Source organism: Dama dama, chromosome 4, assembly GCF_033118175.1.
Source record: "Dama dama isolate Ldn47 chromosome 4, ASM3311817v1, whole genome shotgun sequence".
NCBI classification, from domain to species: domain Eukaryota; kingdom Metazoa; phylum Chordata; class Mammalia; order Artiodactyla; family Cervidae; genus Dama; species Dama dama.
The window spans coordinates 6,550,778-6,563,626 of NC_083684.1; positions in this window are offsets into that span (position 1 = coordinate 6,550,778).

Consider the following 12,849-nt stretch of genomic DNA (forward strand, 5'->3'; position numbering starts at 1 on the left):
CTTTGGAAGCATTGATCTCCGCGAACCTCTTGAGTTTTCAAAGGATGTGAGGCCTCCGGTCGCGATGAGGCGGAGAACTTGGTCTTTCTCTGTGGTCTCCACAGTTGATTGAGACAACCCTTCGTCTTGGGAGATGCAAGACGAGCCTGCATTCAATTCACTGCAGGGATATCCGGCCTTACTTCGAGTCAGAGCATCTCGGTGTCCATTCCACTTGAGGCCACAAACTCAGGGTCCCTCTCACATACCTGTAGCTGAGAGAAGCCTCCTCTTGAGGTGCTTGTGGAAAGTTGGTATTCCTCTTGAGTCGAAGCCAGGGACTAAGCTCTCATCTCGAGTTGATTTGGGGTCCACGGAGGCTTTTCGTGTTGCTCCAATGACCTCAGGATCCCTCTAGACTTGAGACAGTGATCTTGGGTTTTCTCTGGAGTGTCATCAAGGAAATCAAGGCTCCTTTCACGTTTGATGTGTAACACGGAATTGCTCTGCACGCAGTGCAGAGGAATCGGTCCTCATATCGCGGCGAGGGGGAAGTCTCATGGTTTTTCTCGAGTTGCGGGGGACCTGGGGTTTATTCTCGAGTTACGACGGGGAGGGCCCTTCCAGACACGTGTTTGTTCAGCGACGTCAGGACTCCTGCCTAGGTGCGAGGGACACCTCGGGATTCTCCTCGAGTCTTGGCATGGCAATTGGGACGCGTCTCCACGTGAGGCGGGAAACCCAGGGTCCCTTTCCACGTGCCACAGGGATCCTGGGACTCCTATCCATTTTCAAGAGGAGTCAGGCATCGTCTCCTTTGGAAGCATTGATCTCCGTGGACCTCTCGAATTTTCAAAGGATGTGAGGCCTCCGGTCGCGATGAGGCGGAGGACTAGGTCTTTCTCTGTGGTCTCCACAGGGGATTCAGACATCCCTTCATCTTCGGAGATGCAAGACGAGCCTGCATTCAATTCACTGCAGGGATATCCGGTCTTACTTCGAGTCAGAGCATCTCGGTGTCCATTCCACTTGAGGCCACCAACTCAGGGTCCCTCTCACATACCTGTAGCTGAGAGAAGCCTCCGCTTGAGGTGCTTGTTGGAAGTTGGTATTCCTCTTGAGTCGAAGCCAGGGCCTAAGCTCTCATCTCGAGTTGATTTGGGGTCCACGGAGCCCTTTCGTGTTGCTCCAGTGACCTCAGGATCCCTCTAGACTTGAGACAGTGATCTTGGGTTTTCTCTGGAGTGCCATCAAGGAAATCAAGGCTCCTTTCACGTTTGATGTGGAACACGGAATTGCTCTGCACGCAATGCAGGGGAATCGGGCCTCATCTCGCGGCGAGGGGGAAGTCTCATGGTTTTTCTCGAGTTGCGGCCGGAACATGGGGTATATTCTCGAGTTACGATGGGGAGGGCCCTTCCAGACACGTGTTTGTTCAGCGACGTCACAACTCCTGCCTAGGTGTGAGGGACACCTCGGGATTCTCCTCGAGTCTTGGCAAGGCAATTGGGACGCGACTCCAAGTGACGCGGGAGACCCAGGTTCCCTTTCCACGTGCCACAGGGATCCTGGGACTCCTAACCATTTTCAAGAGTATTCAGGCATCGTCTCCTTTGGAAGCATTGATCTCCGCGGACCTCTCGAGTTTTCAAAGGATGTGAGGCCTCCGGTCGCGATGAGGCGGAGAACTAGGTCTTTCTCTGTGGTCTCCACAGGGGATTCAGACATCCCTTCGTCTTGGGAGATGCAAGGCGAGCTTGCATTCAATTCACTGCAGCGATATCCGGCCTCACTTCGAGTCAGAGCATCTCGGTGTCCATTCCACTTGAGGCCACAAAGTCAGGGTCCCTCTCACATACCTGTAGCTGAGAGAAGCCTCCTCTTGAGGTGCTTGTGGAAATTTGGTATTCCTCTTGAGTCGAAGCCAGGGACTAAGCTCTCATCTCGAGTTGATTTGGGGTCCACGGAGCCCTTTCGTGTTGCTCCAGTGACCTCAGGATCCCTCTAGACTTGAGACAGTGACTTTGGGTTTTCTGTGGTGTGGCATCAAGGAAATCAAGGCTCCTTTCACGTTTGATGTGGAACACGGAATTGCTCTGCACTCAGTGCAGGGGAATCGGGCCTCATCTCGCGGCGAGGGGGAAGTCTCATGGTTTTTCTCGAGTTGCGGCCGGAACCTGGGGTATATTCTCGAGTTACGACGGGGAGGGCCCTTCCAGACACGTGTTTGTTCAGCGACGTCAGGACTCCTGCCTAGGTGCGAGGGACACCTCGGGATTCTCCTCGAGTCTTGGCATGGCAATTGGGACGCGTTTCCACCTGAGGCGGGAGACCCAATTTTCCTTTCCATGTGCCACAGGGATCCTGGGACTCCTATCCATTTTCAAGAGGAGTCAGGCATCGTCTCCTTTGGAAGCATTGATCTCCGCAGACCTCTCGTGTTTTCAAAGGATGTGAGGCCTCCGGTCGCGATGAGGCGGAAGACTAGGTCTTTCTCTCTGGTCTCCACAGGGGATTCAGACATCCCTTCGTCTTGGGAGATGCAAGACGAACCTGCATTCACTTCACTGCAGGGATATCCGGCGTTACTTCGAGTCAGAGCATCTCGGTGTCCATTCGATTTGAGGCCACAAACTCAGGGTCCCTCTCACATACCTGTAGCTGAGAGAAGCCTCCTCTTGAGGTGCTTGTGGAAAGTTGGTATTCCTCTTGAGTCGAAGCCAAGGACTAAGCTCTCATCTCGAGTTGATTTGGGGTCCACGGAGCCCTTTCGTGTTGCTCCAGTGACCTCAGGATCCCTCTAGACTTGAGACAGTGATCTTGGGTTTTCTCTGGAGTGCCATCCAGGAAATCAAGGCTCCTTTCACGTTTGATTTGGAACACGGAATTGCTCTGCACGCAGTCAGGTGAATCGGGCCTCATATCGCGGCAAGGGGGATGTCTCATGGTTTTCTCAAGTTGCGAGCGGAACCTGGGGTATATTCTCGAGTTACGACGGGGAGGGCACTTCCAGACACGTGTTTGTTCAGCGACGTCAGGACTCCTGCCTAGGTGCGAGGGATACCTCGGGATTCTCCTCGAGTCTTGGCATGGCAATTGGGTCGCGTCTCCACGTGAGGCAGGAGAGCCAGTGTCCCTTTCCACGTGCCACAGGGATCCTGGGACTCCTATCCGTTGTCAACAAGAGTCAGGCATCGTTTCCTCTGGAAGCATTGATCTCCGCGGACCTCTCGAGTTTTCAAAGGATGTGAGGCCTGCGGTCGCGATGAGGCGGAGAACTAGGTCTTTCTCTGTTGTCTCCACAGGGGATTCAGACATCCCTTCGTCTTGGGAGATGCAAGACGAGCCTGCTTTCAATTCACTGCAAGGATATCCGGCCTTACTTCGAGTCAGAGCATCTCGGTGTCCATTCCACTTGAGGCCACAAACTCAGGGTCCCTCTCACATACTTGTAGCTGAGAGAAGCCTTATTTTGAGGGGCTTGTGGAAAGTTGGTATTCCTCTTGAGTCTAAGCCAGGGACTAAGCTGTCATCTCGAGTTGATTTGGGGTCCACGGAGACCTTTCGTGTTGGTCCAGTGACCTCAGGATCCCTCTAGACTTGAGACAGTGATCTTGGGTTTTCTCTGGAGTGCCATCAAGGAAATCAAGGCTCCTATCATGTTTGATGTCGAACACGGAATTGTTCTGCATGCAGTGCAGGGGAATCGAGCCTAATCTCGCGGCGAGGGCGAAGTCTCATGCTTTTTCTCGAGTTGCGGCCTGAACCTGTTGTATATTCTCGAGTTACGACAGGGAGGCCCCTTCCAGACACGTGTTTGTTCAGTGACGTCAGGACTCCTGCCTAGGTGCGAGGGACACCTCGGGATTCTCCTCGAGTCTTGGCATGGCAATGGGTCGCGTCTCCATGTGAGGCGGGAGACCCAGGGTCACTTTCCACGTGCCACAGGAATCCTGGGACTCCTATCCATTTTCAGAGGAGTCAGGCATCGTCTCTTTGGAAGCATTGATCTCCGCGGACCTCTCGAGTTTTCAAAGGATGTGAGGCCTCCGGTCGCGATGAGGCGGAGAACTAGGACTTTCTCTGTGGTCTCCACAGGGGATTCAGTCATCCCTTCGTCTTGGGAGATGCAAGACGAGCCTGCATTCAATTCACTGCAGGGATATCCGGCCTTACTTCCAGTCAGAGCATCTCGGTGTCCATTCCACTTGAGGCCACAAACTCAGGGTCCCTCTCACATACCTGTAGCTGAGAGAAGCCTCCTCTTGAGGTGCTTGTGGAAAGTTTGAATTCCTCTTGAGTCGAAGCCAGGGACTAAGCTCTCATCTCGAGTTGATTTGGGGTCCATGAAGCCCTTTCGTGTTGCTCCAGTGACTTCAGGATCCCTCTAGACTTGAGACAGTGATCTTGGGTTTTCTCTGGAGTGCCATCAAGAAAATCAAGGCTCCTTTCACGTTTGATGTGGAACATGGAATTGCTCTGCACGCAGTGCAGCGGAATCGGGCCTCATCTCGCGGCGAGGGGGAAGTCTAATGGTTTTCTCGAGTTGCGGCCGGAACCAGGGTATATTCTCGAGTTACGATGGGGAAGGGCCTTTCCAGACATGTGTTTGTTCACCGACGTCAGGACTCCTATCTAGGTTTTAGGGACACCTCGGGATTCTCCTCGAGTCTTCGCATGGCAATTGGGATGCGTCTCCACGTGAGTCGGGAGACCCAGGGTCCCTTTCCACGTGCCACAGGGATCCTGGGACTCCTATCCATTTTCAAGAGGAGTCAGGCATCGTCTCCTTTGGAAGCATTGATCTCCACGGACCTCTCGAGATTTCAAAGGATGTGAGGCCTCCGGTCTCGATGAGGCGGAGAACTAGGTCTTTCTCTGTGGTCTCCACAGGGGATTCAGACATCCCTTCGTCTTGGGAGATGCAAGAGGAGCCTGCATTCAATTCACTGCAGGGATATCCGGCCTTACTTCGAGTCAGAGCATCTCGGTGTCCATTCCACTTGAGGCCACATACTCAGGGTCCCTCTCACATACCTGTAGCTGAGAGAAGCCTCCTCTTTACGTGTTTGTGGAAAGTTGGTATTCCTCTTGAGTCGAAGCCAGGGACTAAGCTCTCATCTCGAGTTGATTTGGGGTCCACGGATCCCTTTCCTGTTGCTCCAGTGACCTCAGGATTCCTCTAGACTTGAGACAGTGATCTTGGGTTTTCTCTGGAGTGCCATCAAAGAAATCAAGGCTCCTTTCATGTTTGATGTGGAACACGGAATTGCTCTGCACGCAGTGCAGGGGAATCGGGCCTCATCTCGCTGCGAGGCGGAAGTCCTATGGTTTTTCTCGAGTTGCGGCCGGAACCTGGAGTATATTCTCGAGTTACGACGGGGAGGGACCTTCCAGATCGTGTTTGTTCAGCGACGTCTAGACTACTGCCTAGGTGCGAGGGACACCTCGGGGTTCTCCTTGAGTCTTGGCATGGCAATTGGGACGTGTCTCCACGTGAGGCGGTAGACCCAGGGTCCCTTTCCACGTGACACAGGGATCCTGGGACTCCTATCCATTTTCAAGAGGAGTCAGGCATCGTCTCCTTTGGAAGCATTGATCTCCGCGGACCCCTTGAGTTTTCACAGGATGTGAGGCCTCCGGTCTCGTTGAGGCGGAGGACTAGGTCTTTCTCTGCGGTCTCCACAGGGGATTCAGACAACCCTTCGTCTTGGGAGATTCAAGACGAGCCTGCATTCAATTCCCTGCAGGGATATCCGGCCTTACTTCGAGTCAGAGCATCTCGGTGTCCATTCAACTTGAGGCCGCAAACTCAGGGTCCCTCACACATACCTGTAGCTGAGAGAAGCCTCCTCTTGAGGTACTTGTGGAAAGTTGGTTTTCCTCTTAAGTCGAAGCCAGGGACTAAGCTTTCATCTCGAGTTGATTTGGATTCCACGGAGACCTTTCGTTTTGCTACAGTGGCCTCAGGATCCCTCTAGACTTGAGACAGTGACTTTGGGTTTTCTCTGGAGTGGCATCAAGGAAATCAAGGCTCCTTTCACGTTTGATGTAGAACACGGAATTGCTCTGCACTCAATGCAGGGGAATCGGGCCTCATCTCGCGGCGAGGGGAAAGTCTCATGGTTTTTCTCGAGTTGCCCCCGGAACCTGGGGTATAATCGCGAGTTATGACGGGGAGGGCCCTTCCAGACACGTGTTTGTTCAGCGACGTCAGGACTCCTGCCTAGGTGCGAGGGACACCTCGGGATTCTCCTCGAGTCTTGGCATGGCAATTGGGACGCGTCTCCACGTGAGGCGGGAGACCCAGGGTCCCTTCCCACGTGCCACAGGGATCCTGGGACTCCTATCCATTTTCAAGAGGAGTCAGGCATCGTCTCCTTTGGAAGCATTGATCTCCGCAGACCTCTCGAGTTTTCAAAGGATGTGAGGCCTCCGGTCGCGATGAGGCGGAGAACTAGGTCTTTCTCTGTGGTCTCCACAGGGGATTCAGACATCCCTTCGTCTTGGGAGCTGCAAGACGAGCCTGCATTCAATTCACTGCAGGGATATCCGGCCTTACTTCGAGTCAGAGCATCTTGGTGTCCATTCCACTTGAGGCCACAAACTCAGGGTCCCTCTCACATACCTTTAGCTGAGAGAAGCCTCCTCTTGTGCTTGTGCAAATTTGGTATTCCTCTTGAGTCGAAGCCAGGGACTAAGCTCTCATCTCGAGTTTATTTGGGGTCCACGGAGGCCTTTCGTGTTGCTCCAGTGACCTCAGGATCCCTCTAGACTTGAGACAGTGATCTTGGGTTTTCTCTGGAGTGCCATCAAGGAAATCAAGGCTCCTTTCACGTTTGATGTGGAACACGGAATTGCTCTGCAAGCAGTGCAGGGGAATGGGGCCCCATCTCGCGGCGAGGGGGAAGTCTCATGGTTTTTCTCGAGTTGCGGCCGGAACCTGGGTATATTCTCGAGTTACGATGGGGAAGGGCCCTTCCAGACACGTGTTTGTTCACCGACGTCAGGACTCCTATCTAGGTTTTAGGGACACCTCGGGATTCTCCTCGAGTCTTCGCATGGCAATTGGGATGCGTCTCCACGTGAGGCGGGAGACCCAGGGTCCCTTTCCACGTGCCAGATTGATCCTGGGACTCCGATCCATTTTCAAGAGGAGTCAGGCGTCGTCTCCTTTGGAAGCATTGATCTCCGCGGACCTCTCGAGTTTTCAAAGGATCTGAGTCCTCCGGTCGCGATGAGGCGGGGAACTAGGTCTTTCTCTGTGGTCTCCACTGGGGATTCAGACATCCCTTCGTCTTGGGAGATGCAAGACGAGCCTGCATTGAATTCACTGCAGGGATATCCGGCCTTACTTCGAGTCAGAGCATCTCGGTGTCCGTTCCACTTGAGGCCACAAACTCAGGGTCCCTCTCACATACCTGTAGCTGAGAGAAGCCTCCTCTTGAGGTGCTTGTGGAAAGTTGGTATTCCTCTTGAGTCGAAGCCAGGGACTCAGCTCTAATCTCGAGTTGATTTGTGTTCCACGGATCCCTTTCGTGTTGCTCCAGTGACCTCAAGATCCCTCTAGACTTGAGACAGTGATCTTGGGTTTTCTCTGGAGTGCCATCAAGGAAATCAAGGCTCCTTTCACGTTTGATGTGGAACACGGAATTGCTCTGCATGCAGTGCAGGGGAATCGGGCCTCATCTCGCGGCGAGGGGGAAGTCTCATGGTTTTTCTCGAGTTGCGGCCGGAATCTGGGGTCTATTCTCGAGTTACGACGGGGAGGGCCCTTCCAGACACGTGTTTGTTCAGCGACGTCAGGACTCCTGCCTAGGTGCGAGTGACACCTCGGGATTCTCCTCGAGTCTTGGCAAGGCAATTGGGACGCGACTCCAAGTGACGCGGGAGACCCAGGGTCCCTTTCCACGTGACACAGGGATCCTGGGACTCCTAACCATTTTCAAGAGTATTCAGGCATCGTCTCCTTTGGAAGCATTGATCTCCGCGGACCCCTTGAGTTTTCACAGGATGTGAGGCCTCCGGTCTCGTTGAGGCGGAGGACTAGGTCTTTCTCTGCGGTCTCCACAGGGGATTCAGACAACCCTTCGTCTTGGGAGATTCAAGACGAGCCTGCATTCAATTCCCTGCAGGGATATCCGGCCTTACTTCGAGTCAGAGCATCTCGGTGTCCATTCAACTTGAGGCCGCAAACTCAGGGTCCCTCACACATACCTGTAGCTGAGAGAAGCCTCCTCTTGAGGTACTTGTGGAAAGTTGGTTTTCCTCTTAAGTCGAAGCCAGGGACTAAGCTTTCATCTCGAGTTGATTTGGATTCCACGGAGACCTTTCGTTTTGCTACAGTGGCCTCAGGATCCCTCTAGACTTGAGACAGTGACTTTGCGTTTTCTCTGGAGTGGCATCAAGGAAATCAAGGCTCCTTTCACGTTTGATGTAGAACACGAAATTGCTCTGCACTCAATGCAGGGGAATCGGGCCTCATCTCGCGGCGAGGGGAAAGTCTCATGGTTTTTCTCGAGTTGCCCCCGGAACCTGGGGTATAATCGCGAGTTATGACGGGGAGGGCCCTTCCAGACACGTGTTTGTTCAGCGACGTCAGGACTCCTGCCTAGGTGCGAGGGACACCTCGGGATTCTCCTCGAGTCTTGGCATGGCAATTGGGACGCGTCTCCACGTGAGGCGGGAGACCCAGGGTCCCTTCCCACGTGCCACAGGGATCCTGGGACTCCTATCCATTTTCAAGAGGAGTCAGGCATCGTCTCCTTTGGAAGCATTGATCTCCGCAGACCTCTCGAGTTTTCAAAGGATGTGAGGCCTCCGGTCGCGATGAGGCGGAGAACTAGGTCTTTCTCTGTGGTCTCCACAGGGGATTCAGACATCCCTTCGTCTTGGGAGCTGCAAGACGAGCCTGCATTCAATTCACTGCAGGGATATCCGGCCTTACTTCGAGTCAGAGCATCTTGGTGTCCATTCCACTTGAGGCCACAAACTCAGGGTCCCTCTCACATACCTTTAGCTGAGAGAAGCCTCCTCTTGTGCTTGTGCAAATTTGGTATTCCTCTTGAGTCGAAGCCAGGGACTAAGCTCTCATCTCGAGTTTATTTGGCGTCCACGGAGGCCTTTCGTGTTGCTCCAGTGACCTCAGGATCCCTCTAGACTTGAGACAGTGATCTTGGGTTTTCTCTGGAGTGCCATCAAGGAAATCAAGGCTCCTTTCACGTTTGATGTGGAACACGGAATTGCTCTGCAAGCAGTGCAGGGGAATGGGGCCCCATCTCGCGGCGAGGGGGAAGTCTCATGGTTTTTCTCGAGTTGCGGCCGGAACCTGGGTATATTCTCGAGTTACGATGGGGAAGGGCCCTTCCAGACACGTGTTTGTTCACCGACGTCAGGACTCCTATCTAGGTTTTAGGGACACCTCGGGATTCTCCTCGAGTCTTCGCATGGCAATTGGGATGCGTCTCCACGTGAGGCGGGAGACCCAGGGTCCCTTTCCACGTGCCAGATTGATCCTGGGACTCCGATCCATTTTCAAGAGGAGTCAGGCGTCGTCTCCTTTGGAAGCATTGATCTCCGCGGACCTCTCGAGTTTTCAAAGGATCTGAGTCCTCCGGTCGCGATGAGGCGGGGAACTAGGTCTTTCTCTGTGGTCTCCACTGGGGATTCAGACATCCCTTCGTCTTGGGAGATGCAAGACGAGCCTGCATTGAATTCACTGCAGGGATATCCGGCCTTACTTCGAGTCAGAGCATCTCGGTGTCCGTTCCACTTGAGGCCACAAACTCAGGGTCCCTCTCACATACCTGTAGCTGAGAGAAGCCTCCTCTTGAGGTGCTTGTGGAAAGTTGGTATTCCTCTTGAGTCGAAGCCAGGGACTCAGCTCTAATCTCGAGTTGATTTGTGTTCCACGGATCCCTTTCGTGTTGCTCCAGTGACCTCAAGATCCCTCTAGACTTGAGACAGTGATCTTGGGTTTTCTCTGGAGTGCCATCAAGGAAATCAAGGCTCCTTTCACGTTTGATGTGGAACACGGAATTGCTCTGCATGCAGTGCAGGGGAATCGGGCCTCATCTCGCGGCGAGGGGGAAGTCTCATGGTTTTTCTCGAGTTGCGGCCGGAATCTGGGGTCTATTCTCGAGTTACGACGGGGAGGGCCCTTCCAGACACGTGTTTGTTCAGCGACGTCAGGACTCCTGCCTAGGTGCGAGTGACACCTCGGGATTCTCCTCGAGTCTTGGCAAGGCAATTGGGACGCGACTCCAAGTGACGCGGGAGACCCAGGTTCCCTTTCCACGTGCCACAGGGATCCTGGGACTCCTAACCATTTTCAAGAGTATTCAGGCATCGTCTCCTTTGGAAGCATTGATCTCCGCGGACCTCTCGAGTTTTCAAAGGATGTGAGGCCTCCGGTCGCGATGAGGCGGAGAACTAGGTCTTTCTCTGTGGTCTCCACAGGGGATTCAGACATCCCTTCGTCTTGGGAGATGCAAGGCGAGCTTGCATTCAATTCACTGCAGCGATATCCGGCCTCACTTCGAGTCAGAGCATCTCGGTGTCCATTCCACTTGAGGCCACAAAGTCAGGGTCCCTCTCACATACCTGTAGCTGAGAGAAGCCTCCTCTTGAGGTGCTTGTGGAAATTTGGTATTCCTCTTGAGTCGAAGCCAGGGACTAAGCTCTCATCTCGAGTTGATTTGGGGTCCACGGAGCCCTTTCGTGTTGCTCCAGTGACCTCAGGATCCCTCTAGACTTGAGACAGTGACTTTGGGTTTTCTGTGGTGTGGCATCAAGGAAATCAAGGCTCCTTTCACGTTTGATGTGGAACACGGAATTGCTTGCACGCAGTGCAGGGGAATCGGGCCTCATCTCGCGGCGAGGGGGAAATCTCATGGTTTTTCTCGAGTTGCGGCCGGAACCTGGGGTATATTCTCGAGTTACGACGGGGAGGGCCCTTCCAGACACGTGTTTGTTCAGCGACGTCAGGACTCCGGCCTAGGTGCGAGGGACACCTCGGGATTCTCCTCGAGTCTTGGCATGGCAATTGGGTCGCGTCTTCACGTGAGGCAGGAGACCCAGGGTCCCTTTCGACGTGCCAAAGGGATCCTGGGACTCCTATCCATTTTCAAGAGGAGTCAGGCATCGTCTCCTTTGGAAGCATTGACCTCTGAGGACCTCTCGAGTTTCAAAGATGTGAGGCCTCCGGTCGCGATGAGGCGGAGAACTAGGTATTTCTCTGTGGTCTCCACAGGGGATTCAGACATCCCTTCGTCTTGGGAGCTGCAAGACGAGCAAGCATTCACTTCACTGCAGGGATATCTGGCCTGACTTCGAGTCAGAGCATCTCGGTGTCCATTCCACTTGAGGCCACAAACTCAGGGTCCCTCTCACATACCTGTAGCTGAGAGAAGCCTCCTCTTGTGGTGCTTGTGGAAAGTTGGTATTCCCCTTGAGTCGAAGCCATGGACTAAGCTCTCATCTCGAGGTGACTTGGGGTCCACGGAGCCCTTTCATGCTGCTACAGTGACCTCAGGATCCCTCTAGACTTGAGACAGTGACTTTGGGTTTTCTATGGAGTGCCATCAAATAAATCAAGCCTCCTTTCACGTTTGATGTGGAACACGGAATTGCTCTGCAAGCAGTGCAGGGGAATCGGGCCTCATCTCGCGGCGAGGGGGAAGTCTCATGGTTTTTCTCGAGTTGCGGCTGGAACCTGGGGTATATTCTCGAGTTACGACGGGGAGGGCCCTTCCAGACACGTGTTTGTTCAGCGACGTCAGGACTACTGTCTAGGTGCGAGGGACACCTCGGGATTCTCCTCGAGTCTTGGCATGGCAATTTGGACTCGTCTCCACGTGAGGCGGGAGACCCAGGTTCCCTTTCCACGTGCCACAGGGATCCTGGGACTCCTATCCATTTTCAAGAGGAGTCAGGCATCGTCTCCTTTGGAAGCATTGATCTCCGCGGACCGCTCGAGTTTTCAATGGATGTGAGGCCTCCGGTCGCGATGAGGCGGGGAACTCGGTCTTTCTCTGTGGTCTCCACAGGGGATTCAGACATCCCTTCGTCTTGGGAGATGCAAGACGAGCCTGCATTCAATCCACTGCAGGGATATCCATCCTTACTTCGAGTCAGAGCATCTCGGTCTCCATTCCACTTGAGGCCACAAACTCAGGGTCCCTCTCACTTACCTGTAGCTGAGAGAAGCCTCCTCTTGAGGTGCTTGTGGAAAGTTGGTATTCCTCTTGAGTCGAAGCCAGGATCTAAGCTCTCATCTCGAGTTGATTTGGGGTCCACGGAGCCCTTTCGTGTTGCTCCAGTGACCTCAGGATCCCTCTAGACTTGAGACAGTGATCTTGGGTTTTCTCTGGAGTGCCATCAAGGAAATCAAGGCTCCTTTCACGTTTGATGTGGAACACGGAATTGCTCTGCGCGCAGTGGAGGGGAATCGGGTCTCATTTCGCGGCAAGGGGGATGTCTCATGGTTTTTGTCAAGTTGCGGCCGAAACCTGGGGTATATTCTCGAGTTACGACGGGGAGGGCCCTTCCAGACACGTGTTTGTTCAGCGACGTCAGGACTCCTGCCTAGGTGCGAGGGACACCTCGGGATTCTCCTCGAGTCTTGGCATGGCAATTGGGACGCGTCTCCACGTGAGGCGGGAGACCCAGGGTCCCTTTCCACGTGCCACAGGGATCCTGGGACTCCTATCCATTTTCAAGAGGAGTCAGGCATCGTCTCCTTTGGAAGCATTGATCTCCGCGGACCTCTCGAATTTTCAAAGGATGTGAGGACTCCCGTCGCGAAGAGGCGGAGAACTAGGTCTTTCTCTGTGGCCTCCACAGGGGATTCAGACATCCCTTCATCTTCGG